At 40.7% G+C, this 13,095-nt stretch overlaps 1 protein-coding gene across 1 annotated transcript in view; it reads right to left on the reverse strand.

Moving 5' to 3' along the window:
* Positions 1-13,095, reverse strand: part of CNGA1 (cyclic nucleotide gated channel subunit alpha 1) — a 72,580-nt gene that overhangs the window by 13,479 nt on the left and 46,006 nt on the right.

The following is a 13,095-nucleotide window of genomic DNA, read 5'->3' on the forward strand; positions in this document are numbered from 1 at the left end:
GCATTAGAAAACACCAAAAACAGAGAGATCCTGAATTCCCTCTAAGTCCAACCTGGCGGCAGATTGGAGCCCAGCTTCACGCAAGTTGAATGGCAGGCAGGCCCATCCGCTCTTCCCTTCGTGCCCAAATCTCTGCCTGAGCTCAGCGACCATGCCCCTGCACTCATGACTGACCCCAAGTTCTGATGCGCTGCAGTGATGTGGCCTGGAACCTCCAGAAGATCCTAATGGGCTTGGACTCTGTGCCTGTATGCAGGTACACTCACTGCTTTCCAACCATGGACACAGAGACCTGTCGTTGAAGCCCTGCCGTCCCAAGGGCCCAGCTGTGCCTCGGGCATCCCCTCCCCAAACCCACTCAGGTCACAGGTGCTGCCCTCTGGGGATTTCATCCCTGATCATGTTTCCCCCTAAACGTTCATGGAGGAAACACCTGATGTCCCAGAAAACCCACCCAGGTGGCCACTAGGTGTCCATCCTGGCCTCCCCTTTCCCAGGCCAAGGCTCCCCACTAGTAAATTACCAGGTGTCAGCAAAAAAAAAAAAAAAAAAGGAAACTATGGATTAAAGAACAGCTGTCATTTCAGTAAACAAAGAATGTTGCCTATAAAATTGGGTCGTGATGATCATTGTACAACTATAAATGTAAGCATGTTGCCTACCCTTCGGGTAAACAACAAATGAATGTCACCTGCCATCAAGTCATCAGCCACTACAGCCACCAGGATAGGTGCACCTTGAGAGGGATTCAGGATAGAGAAAAACAAAATATTGGCCCCAGATAGTTAAGATGTATATCAAAGGAATAATTTGATATAGAGACTCTTTTTTTTTTTTTTTGTCTTTTTTCCAGGGCCGCACCTGCGGCATATGGAGGTTCCCAGGCTAGGGGTGTAATTGGAGCTGTGGCCGCTGACCTACGCCACAGCCACAGCAACACAGGATCCTTAACCCACTGAGCGAGGCCAGGGATCGAACCCTCAAGCTCATGGTTCCTAGGCGGATTTGTTAACTTGTTAACCACTGAGCCACGACGGGAACTCTGATATAGAGACTCTTGACTCTTGCCAAACACAGAAAAGCACTAAAAGCATTGACTTGAGATGTCTGGTATTTGTGACTAGTGTAATCTTTTGATGTTTGACTCCATGCTTTTTTTTTTTTTTTTAAGCAAAAACTCCTATATATCCTGGTTCCTCCCTTACCTCTTTGGATCAGTCCCTCCGAGCTGTCTGAGAAGCTGCCTTCCCTGGCTATAGTCCTCAGTAAGGGCACCCAATAAAACATAATTATCAACTTTGAGGTTGCGTATTTTTTTTGGTTGACAAAACAAAACATTATCTCTTCACAGGCTCCAAAAACACTGCCACAACTTACCAGTTCTTGTATTGAAGGTCACCTGCCACTGCCCTGCTGATAAAAACCAAAGAAGGCCAACATGAAGAGAGGATGCCTTGGGGTGCTGGACAACTGCAACAGGTCCCATACTTCCACCGTATCCTCCATGGCTCGTCTTCCATCTATCCATCCCTCCATCCATCCATCCCCTCCCCAACAACATGCACACCCAGCCTGTACCTCCAAGTTTTAATTATATGGATTGGGGATTTTTCCTGTGTTATTTTTCTACCACTGATCTCTGGGTTTTGGTGGAAAACTTGCCTTTGTTAGGAATAAAATAGGAAAGAAAGAACCAAAAGAAAAAAGAAAAAGAAAAAAAATCATTTGATATGGAAAAGTATATAAAGCACATTTCATTCTTTAAAATATTAAGTCTTTGGAGAGTTCCTGTTGTGGCTCAGTGGTAATGAAAACAAGTAGTATCCATGAGGATACAGGTTCGATCCCCGGCTTTTGTCAGTGGGTTAAGGATCCAGCATTTCTGTGAACTGTGGTGTAGGTCACAAAGGTGGCTCTGATGTGGCATTGCTGTGGCTGTGGCATAGGCTCCACATGTAGCCCCGATTTGACCCCCTAGCCTGGGAACCTACATATACCACAATACATATATGGCATACAACTGGCATCATACCTAATGATGAATCACTGAACGTGTTTGCTCTAGAGTCAAGAAAAGGCAAAGATATTCGATAGGTATTCAGATTGTACTGGTGGTCTAGCTCTTGCAGAAAGCCAGAAAAGAAGGAAGGAAGGAAGGAAGGAAAGGAAAAGAAAGAGGAGAGAAAGAAAGAGGATCCATACAGGAAACAAACTGAAACTATATTTTCAGATGATGTGATCGTATATGCAAATAACCCTAAAGATTCTAGGAAGTTCCCATTGTGGCTCAAATGTAACAAACTCAACTAGTATCCATGAGGATGTGTGTTCAATCCCTGGCCTCACAGTGTGTTAAGGATCTGGTGTTGCCATGAACTGTGGTGTCGTTCACTGACTTGGCTTGGATCCAGCATTGCAGTGGCTGAGGCATAGACTGGCAGCTGCAGCTCTGATTTGACCCCTGGGAACTTCCATATGCCACAGGTGCAGCCCTAAAAAAAACAAAACAAACAACAACAACAGGAGTTCCCAACATGGATCAATCTGACTAGTATCCATGAGGAGGCAGGATAAATCCCTGGCCTTTCTCAGTGGGTTAAGGATCTGGCGTTGCTGTGAGCTATGGTGTAGGTTGTAGATGTGGCTCAGATCTGGCCTTGCTGTAGCTGTGGTGCAGGCCAGCGGCTACAGCTCCAATTGGACCCCTAGCCTGGGAACCTCCATAGCCACGGGTTTGGCCCTAAAAAGCCCCCCCCCAAAAAAAAAAATCTAAGGGAGTTCCCTGGTGGCCTAGCAGTTAAGGATTCGACATTGTGGACTTCCCTTGTGGCTCACAACATAACTACATGGTGTAGCTTCTGCAGTGGCTGTGGCTTAACCCCTGGCTCAGGAACTTCCATATGCCACAAGTGAGGACACTTGTTCTTATTTAAAAAAAAAAAAAGGGATTCAGCATTGTCACTGCTGTCGCTCAGGTTCGATCCCTGGCCCAAGAACTTTGGCATGCTGCAAGTGCAGCCAAAAATAGAAGAATCTATAGAAAAATATTAAGATAAATCAGTGAATTGTCCAGGTCACAGGACAAAAAATTCAAAAGCTAATTTTATTTCTGTATGTTAGCAATGAACAATTAAAAAATGAAACATACATTCCAAGAAATTAATGTCTATGTCCAATTCAACAGATAAATACCATGTACAATGTTCCCTGCCAGATGCCGTGAGAAAGAAGCCCAGATATGACTATGGCCCTAAAGAACTCACAGCTAGTGCTGGGAGCAAGACAAGGGCACCACCCTGAGCAAAAGAAACAACAACAAAAAATGTTCGTGATGTCACCTCTTCCCTTCCCAAGATTACCTTTTCTTTGCTTCAAAATTAGTGGACATTTTAATAGTGTTGGAAGAAAAATTTGATAGCTGGAAAAGGGGAAATTTGGATGCAGAATCACACACACAGAGGGAAGGCTATGTGAAGATACACAAAGAAAACTCAACGTGAAGAATGGAGCATTTGAGTGATGCACCCACAAGCCAAGGAGTGCCCGCCCCTACCAGAAGCTAGCAAAGAGCATGGAACAGATTCTTCCCTTGTGCCTTCAGAGGAAGCATGGCCTCTTCAACACCTTGGTGTAGTATTTCTGTATTCTAGAACTGAGACATCACATTTCCATTGTTCTAAGCCACCAAGTTTAGGTGAGTTGGTTCCAGCAGTGTTAGGAAACTAGTATTAGGTGGAAAGGGATCTGGAGGGTCAAACAACCAGTATCCAGTACATAGAGGTGGGGTCAGGCCAGGTGTGCTGTGGGAGCCAAGAGGAGATGGGCCTAATCCTCTTCCAGGAGGAAGCTTCCTGAAAAGGCATGGCTAGAGAGATCTTGGGCAAAGAGCAGACAGACACCTGCCAAGCACATTACAGTGTCGAACAGAATTCTAGGTAGAAGCAGTAGCAAGTACCAAAAAGCACCATGAGAGAGCAGGGCCCCTTTTGGTAACCAGAGGGGATCAAATCATAGAGCATACAGTTCTGTGCATAAGTGACAAGAAAAGAAGCGGAGAGGAAAGTAGAGGTTAATTCACTACCTGCATTGAATGTTCTGTTATCTTAACAAAGATGAGTCGCTGGAGGATTCCAAGTGGGGCCATGCCCAGTTTTCTGACTAGATGAGGCAACAGGAAGGAGCTGGGGTGAGAATTTGTAGAAGGATCACAGGTATCACTGGATCCGAACTGATGCAACATGGTGCTGTGATCTCTCACCGGGGAGTTCAGGTAGGAAAGAACCCAAAAGGCAGATACCTGAAAGGATCGGAGATTGGGGTCAGCAGCTGGGGTACAGGGACAAGGGGGCAGAGGAGGGAAGGAGGTTGTGAAAGATTCTTCTAAAGAAAAAATTCACATTTTAATTAAGCTGAAGATGGGAGGGAGTGATGGAAAGGGAGGATGTATTAGGAAATTGGAGGTCATGGAGACAGATATTGCAACAAGGTTGAAGAACAGGTCTAGTGGGAAAGAGAGTAAGAGTTGCAAGCCAAGGAGGCTGCAGTCAGGAAATAAGATGCTGCCCTGAAGGTTATGATGGTGGAGGTGAAGCAGCTCTGAGTTGAGGACTCAGGTGACCTCCGTGGAGAGATGGAAGAAAAGGCAAGAAAAGAATTTGGGACGTTAGGGACTCCGATGTATCTGGTGCATCAGTGGAGGTTGCCCAGAAAGACAATGAGACTCTGTAGGAAAGGGACATCTGTACAGTAGGTGCCAAATTATTTAATGATTGTGGAGTGGTGACAAGGAGATCAGCAGATGCCCAAGACAAAGATTAGAAAGGCAAGCTGCAGTGGGAAAGGAGGAGGGTGGAGTGGAGGATTTAGAAGTGGCAGTTGAGGAGTTCCCGTCGTGGCTCAGTGGTTAACGAATCCGACTAGGAACCATGAAGTTGTGGGTTCGATCCCTGGCCTTGCTCAGTGGGTTAAGGATCCGGCATTGCCTTGAGCTGTGGTGTAGATTACAGATGCAGCTCGGATCCCGAGTTGCTATGGCTCTGGCGTAGGCTGGTGGCGACAGCTCCGATTAGACCCCTAGCCTGGGAACCTCCACATGCTCATATGCTGCGGGAGCAGCCCAGGAAATGGCAAAAAGACCCCCCCCCCAAAAAAGAAGTTGAGAGTTGGGAAAATGCCCAGCTTCTTTCTAAGCAGACCAGCTGTCTAGTCTGTGCCACGTCAGAATCTGCCCAAATTCTAAACCATTCTTCAGACTTAAGTGAAACATTTCTGATCGCTCTGGGAAATGTTTAAGACCACCCTTCCCACCAGGGTGTGACAGATTCAGGCTATGTGAGAGCAGGCAAGGGAGAAAGAAGTCCATGTTGCTCATTCTCCGCAATGGTCCACCTCTCCCAGCCTCTATATGCACATCAAAACCATAGGGACAGGAGAGAAAGCTAAGAAATATTTATTGAGTGCCTGCCACAGGTCAGCGGTTATGTCAGGTTACCATATTTTTTATAATGATTTTTATTTTTTCTATTATAGTTGTTTTTCAGGGTTCTGTCAATTTTCTACTGTACAGCAAAGTGACCCAGTCACACAAACACACATATATATATACATTCTTTTTCTCACATTATCCTCCATCATGCTCTGTCACAAGTGACTAGATATAGTTTCCAGTGCTATGCAGCAGGATCTCGTTGCTTATCCATATTTAATCCACACAAGAATCTGAGGCATGGCTTTACATTCTCCATTTCACAGGGGAGGATAAGAAACTCAGAGAGGTTAAAGGATGTGCTCAGAGTCACGTGACATTATGGTGGTGCCATTATGGTATGGTGGCTGCAAAGCTCAAGCTCTTTGTGCACAGTTTAGAAAAGGCATGATAGGGGAACTCAATGGCCCCAAGTGACACTTGTTTCTCTTTGCTTCATTCCCATCAATGTGGTCTTCTCCATGAAAGTGTACCTTTTGGATTCACTCAATTATTTATGATGCAGTGATGTACATTCAAAAAGCATGTCTTAAAACATTGACATATGCAAAGCAGTGGCCTTGGGGGTCAAAGGATATCCTTTAGTAGCCAAGTCACCCCCGAATAATACACTTTTCAAAAACCAGTTGATTTAATACATAAATATAGCTTTAACGTAAGTCCTAGCCCCCACTTCTCCCAGATGGCTGCCCCTAAGCCCTTATCATGTAGAAATTCTGAATCCACTATTGTCCTCAGGAAAAATACCAGAAAAGATTTTTTTCTATAATTTCACTAGACTGAACTCCTTAAGAGAGGGAGTTGTTTCTATTTTGTGTTTCATTCTTATAAATCCTTAGTATGAAAAACTGTGCTTAGAACTTTGCAAGGACCCACTGATGTTTGTGGAAAGAATGAACAAGTAATTGAATTAACGAAGGTCCGAGGGAGCATAGGCAGAAGTGATGAAGAAATGAATCCCAATCATCTTTGCTTCACTACAACTCCAACCTCTTTATTAAGGTCTCCTTCCACACTTCCTCTGTTTATCACTTTGTCCCAACCCTTAAAACCCTGGTGCAGTAAGTCAGGGTTTACCTGACTCACTCGAATCTGATCATCACTAGATCTATGCGTGGATCTAGAAACGTGGCATGGATGTGGATCCTTTTTCATCCATCAATAAGAAGTTCTAGACTGCCAAAGCTCCGGGGCTCTGTGTGCTCCAGCAACTCTGTCCACTGGGTCCTTCCATTTATAGCACTACTACCATATATTATATAGAAATTAATAATACATCCAGTCCCACATCCAGCTCATACTTTCATCCAATTTCTTCCACAAAGTTCTGCTTTCACTTCTAGGCAAATATCTCCCCCATTTCACATAAACCGCCCTGCCTACCTTCCTTGGCTCCTTACTGTATTTCATTCATTCATTCATTCTAAACATGTTGAATACCTATTAGCCAAGTTTCTTTCATTGAATTTCTGAAGCACCTATATTAGAGTCCTGTGTCCAGCATATCCAAAACTGGACTTTTGCTTCTTTCCCTGTCAAACCAGCTCTTCTTCCTGACTTGCTATTTCTGGTCATAGAGTCATTGTTCTTTCATGCCCTTAAATTCACTTAGAACTTGGAGTTCATTATCTTTGACTCTTTCCTTCCCACTCACCCACTCTGGCAAGTCTTACAGATCAAATTTTGCAATTACTCTTGCCTGCACTCCCACTTTTTTCATTCTAATTGTCCCTAGGGCTTGTCAGGTGCTTGATATCTTCTTATCTTTGACTGAGTCTCGTACCTGATTTGTGCATTCCCAGCATCACCCTCCCTCCAAATCATCCTGGAAAGTACTCCCAAATTAGTCTTCCTAAGACACATATACTATCTTATTCTTATTCTAGAACCCTCAAGATATCACCATGGTCTACTGAACTATTACCCTTTCTTCTGCAGTGGAGTCCCAATCTCCCTTCCTCCCTCCCTCTCACTTTTTTCCTACCCTTTTTTCTTTCCAAAAAGATACAATGAAATACTACATAGTGGTTAAAAATAACAAAACACTTCTAGATGAAAAGGTATTGGTTGTTCTTAAAGATATAGCATATTACCACGTGTAGGGAAAAAAGGATAGATAGATATTGATATACAGATACAATATATATTTGTGTGTGTGTGTGTAGATTAAAAAAAAAAATTGCAACAAGAAAGCAGTAACAGTTAAGTACCTGATTCTGAAGAAGGGGAACTATGGATGGGACTAGGCAATAGGTGTAGAAAAGAGAATAATGTGTTTTCTGAATACTGTATAATGTAACTTAATGACTTAGTGGGTATGCATAGTCATCCCCATTTCAAAGTGCAAAAGAGTAAAAAATATTATCCATACATACTTCTACCATCAGGAATTAACAACGTTAACTTTTGTCTTTTGTCAAATTTGCTTCTTCACCTTTGATAGGATATGAAAAACAACACAACTTTCCACCTAATGCTGAAGCTCTTTTATCAAGCTGCCACCTCCTAGTTCCAATCTTCTCCTCCCTCTACCCTCTACCCAGAAGCAACCTCTACTGTAAGTTTGGTGTGTGTCCTTCCAGCCCAGCCATCCTTTTACATACCTGCATAATCATCCATAACCAATGCATAGATTGGGACATGATGTTTAGGTATCTTTTTTTTTTTTTTTGTCGTTGTTGTTGTTGCTATTTCTTGGGCCGCACCCGTGGCATATGGAGGTTCCCAGGCCAGGAGTCGAATCGGAGCTGTACCCACCGGCCTACGCCAGAGCCACAGCAACGCGGGATCCGAGCCACGTCTGCAACCTACACCACAGCTCATGGCAACACCGGATCGTTAACCCACTGAGCAAGGGCAGGGATCGAACCCGCAACTCATGGTTCCTAGTCGGATTCGTTAACCACTGCGCCACAACGGGAACTCCTTGTCTAGGTATCTTAAGCAGTATCTTCCTCTGTGTGATTCTGCAACTTGCTTTTTCACTCAAAAATATGTTTTGAAAATGATCTCTGTTAATACACACCGAGCTATTTCATTTTATTATATTGCTTGTTGATATTATAATCTATCTATATATATTTTTTGCTCCTTTTTTTCTACTCATATTTCCTCTATTAATGAAAAATTGGTCTGATGTCTATATCCAGAAGTGGAATTGCTAGTGCTAATTTCAGTTTATGAGAGCTAGCCACATTGCTGCCCAAGGCTGTGTATCATTTTAAAGTCTGTGAGCCCTATAGAGTTATAGCATTCCCCCCAATCCTAACCAACCATTGATATTGTCAAATTTTAACTTTTTTTCCCAATTTGATGAGAGAATTTATTTGTGCTATGGTTTTTGATTTGCATTTTCTTATGAAGTTGAACAAACTCTCATGTGTCTATTAGTCACATGGATGTTTTCTTTGTGAATTGGATACTTATATAGTCTTATCCCATTTTTTTCAGTTGGGTTCTTTAACTCATTCAACACATATTTAATGCCTGCTAGGTGTCAGGCATTATTATCATCCCCCAAATGAACATGTACTCCAGGTCCTCTATTAATTGTACTTTAATTTTACCTTTATGGAATAAGCATAAAATTCTGTAATCTACTAGCATCATTCAAGTACTTTAACATGTAAATTGCTTATGTCATTTAGTACAAATACTTGTGTATCAGTTTGTGGCTTTCAAAGCAATCTAACTCCTATAATCTCATTTAATCATCATCACAACTGTGTTATGATTCATAATAGACTGTATTATGGCACCCAAGCAGTGAACTACTTTTGGGTAAAATTAAAAACTGAACTGAGGAATTCAGTTTGTGAGGCTGGCAGACTACACAGACTTTAAAGCATCATCTTTAAAACAAGGACAGTTGCATATTATGCAGCTTAGAGCCCCCATACCACTCAATTATTTGAAAATAGGCAGAGATGATTCCACATGTATGAGGATTCCTATAGGTCAGTGCTTTATGGAGTAGAATTCCTTGCGAATGTCCCAAAAGATTGTGATACATGATGTAGTTGTTATTTGTACATTATTTGCTATATTGACACGAATAAGCACCATGTACTTTTTTAAGATAAATGATGGTCTCTTGCCCATGAGTGCAAAGCTTTTCTAAACAAGGTACTCTAATCTGCCAATGAAACCAGTAAAATTAGGCTTCATAAAAAAGTGCCGAATAATATGCAGTAAACAGTACACAATATTCTCTGGAGAAGAGCTCTCTGTATTGTTTGAATTTTACACAGTGAGCACACAGTAATTTTATAATAAAAGGATACATTTTTCTATTTTTTCTCAAAAGAACGCATTTAACAACTTGTAGAAATGTTCATGATACATTGTTAAGCACTATTTATATATCATCTTGTTTTATTAACAAGTATGCATACGTGCATGGAAAGGATAAGCACTTTAATGCTAAACATGCTATAACTTTGTCATAGCGGGCTCATCAGTATTTTGCTTTCTTCTTTGTATTCTTCTGTGTTTTCTCCTAATTTATTTTTAAAGTGAGAATAAAAAAGGTAGTATTTTTAAATGAGATTTTGTTTAGTCACAAAAATAATTAGGAGTTCCCATTGTGGTACAGTGGGTTAAGGATCCACATTGACTGCATGGCTACATGGGTTCAATCCCCAGCTTGGCAACATGGGTTAGGAATTCAGGATCGCCACAGCTGTGATGTAGGTCACAGCTGTGGCTTGGATTTGATCCCTGGCCCAGGAATGCCATATGCTGCAGATGCGGCCAAAAAAGAAAATTGTCAGCACGTTTGCTTTAAAATAATGTTTTCCAGTCCTTGTCCAATCTCAGTATCCAACTGCAGAGCTAAGGTTGTTTCTTAATATTTAACAACGTTCCTGGACTTGTGTAACCATCCAGAACGGGCTTGGCTGGCTCTGCAACAGAGAGGCAGCCAATGCTTGAAACCAGCCATCTCCTGCCAGAGGCTTGGGTTCTAGCACCAGCTCTTTACCAAATTGCCAGTGGGGTCGTTCTGAGCTTCAGTTTCCACTTCCTTAAAGCAGAGATGTTAATACCTGCCCTGCCTACTGTAATGATTCTCTACAGGGAGCTAATGAAAAATATTTACAAAACAATATTGAAGGCTGTGAAGTTATACAAATGCAGGTTGATGACATTATTATAGAACCCCCAAGCTCAGGGCAAGAGAGACAACCATCAGCTTTCTTATGGAGATAAGGAGAGCTAAAGTGCTTTAAATAATCTTTTTTGAATCCCTCCCTCCTTGAACTATCATTTTGAGAAGTCATATTTGTCAAAGCAGTTATTTAATAATTATCTTTTAGGATCATAAGTAAACTGTGACTAAAGACTAAACCACAAAGACTAAACCAGAGCACAACAGTGTTGCTATGTGTGCCCACAGCAAGCACAGAGGCCTGTCAGACTTGTTAATTCAATTGTTATCAATTTACAAAGAAAACACAACACTTTCTCAGGAAGAAATAATTTCACTAAGGTCATTGTTATCATCGCCATGACCATTACCTCTTCAATCCACAGAAAATTGACAGAGCAGCCATCATAAAATAAAATCTCGATTAATCAAAAGCCAATTAATAAAACCGTCAAATAACAAATATATTTTTCAGACTCCTTTTTTTCAGCCAAAATAGTTTACAAGAAAACACTGTGCTATAACAGAGTGATTTAAGTGTCAGAAAAGGTTAAGTACTATAAAAGCAAAAATTCTTGGTCTGCACTCCATTCCCAGTGACCAGAACTAGGACTATTTTTCAAATAAATTTAAAGAATTGATTATAACAATACACTAAATCATATATATTATGACCAAGACATCACCAGACCCTACATCATCAAAGAAAATTTTCTTTAGAATCAATCTGCTATACTAATCAAGGGTAAGCATGAAGACTTTCCATGGTTGGAAGTCTTGATGTATTATATTTCCCACTTTCTCCATTGAAATCAGAAAGTATTCCAAATTGTAAAAATTGGCCATAAATTTTTTTTTTACTTTATGATTTTTATTTTTTCCATTATAGTTGATTTACAGTGTTCTGTCAATTTCTACTGTATAGCAAAGTGACCCAGTCATACAGACATATATATATTCTTTTTCTCTTGTGATTCCTCCATTCACTAGATGTATTGACTATATTTTAAATCATTCCTTTAGTCATAAGCCTTCACTTCCTCGTACATACATCTCTGTTTATATATGAATGTCCCACTTTCCCAATCGTCTCTAAGCTTCTAAAGGCAAAGCATTTTTCTTTTTTTCTGTATATCCCCTGGAAAAAATCAAATATAAACTTTTGATGGAAATAATAAAGATGAGTAAACATATACAAAGGCAAATAAATACTTAGAACCCAGCCCTTGAGGTCCTCTGGACTCCACACAGAAATTTCATCAGTCACAAGGAGTAGTTGAAATTTAGGATATTCTTTTTCCTGCTTTCTTACAAAGCTATATCTTATACCCAGAAGAACACATTAAGAGTCCTCATATTTTTACGTCAAACAATTTTCAGATAACATAACCCAATCTGTACTTAATTCATATTTTTGCTTCTCAGAACTTGCGAGCCTGTGCTATATAAGCAGCAGTACCATATAGCTTGCTGCAGTGTGAAGGTAAGAAAAAGAAGAGGAAAGATGGAGTGCTAATAGGCTTCCAGACCCAAAGCAGTTAACGAAAGAACCCTGTAAATATTAATCCAATATGACAATTTTGTGCGTACATAGCCCAACCCTGTAGAGTTGAGGGGTTCATGAAAAGCTTTCCAAAGCAGGGAATATGTAACTGGGTTTTGAAGGATGAATAGGAGTCTTTATCTGTCAAAAATAGAAAGTCGATGAAAATACAACCATCAGCTATAACTAGAAAACGTATGGAAAACAAAGCAAATACTGATGCTTTAATAAATCAAAACAGAGGTATAAACATATGTGAAAATACAACTGTAATTATCACTGGGTTCTTACCTTTGGTTGCTTAAGCAATATACCTGTGTCTTCTAGAGCTGGAAGTCAGTGGTATATCCAAAACAAACAAGGATTCAGTATAAATCATGACATTGTCAAAATCCAGGTTCTAATTTAAATAAAGAAATAAATATGCAAAACCAGCTAGTTTTCTTACTCATTCCCAGGGAAAGAAACGGTTCTGTGGCATTGACAAAGGAGGATTTTCATGAGTCGGTACTGGATTTGCGGATTTGTATACAGATGAAAATAACAGCAACCAAATCACCATTATCCCTTGCAAGAGCCCGAGCTTATTAATATGCGTGAGAGTTTGGAATGGAAGGGAGCATCTTAGAACTATACCTCTTAACATATTTGAAAGTAAATTTAACCACAGGAAATAGTATCTGATGAATTTCATGAAGTTATAGTATCAGTTCACCCAGGGTTACAATCTGGAAAGAACTGTCTAGGTTTTTTACAAAGTATAACTAAATTTTTAAAAGTAGTAGAGTCATAATAAAAACCATTAAAATACAAATAGGGTGCACTTATTTATTCATTGATCTGTTTATTCTGTATTTTGTGGAAGAACTGGCATGTTTGAAATATACCCAGTCAGAAATAAAATAGGATGAGTCTGAGCTT

This window comes from Phacochoerus africanus, chromosome 10, assembly GCF_016906955.1.
Source record: "Phacochoerus africanus isolate WHEZ1 chromosome 10, ROS_Pafr_v1, whole genome shotgun sequence".
NCBI classification, from domain to species: Eukaryota; Metazoa; Chordata; class Mammalia; order Artiodactyla; family Suidae; genus Phacochoerus; species Phacochoerus africanus.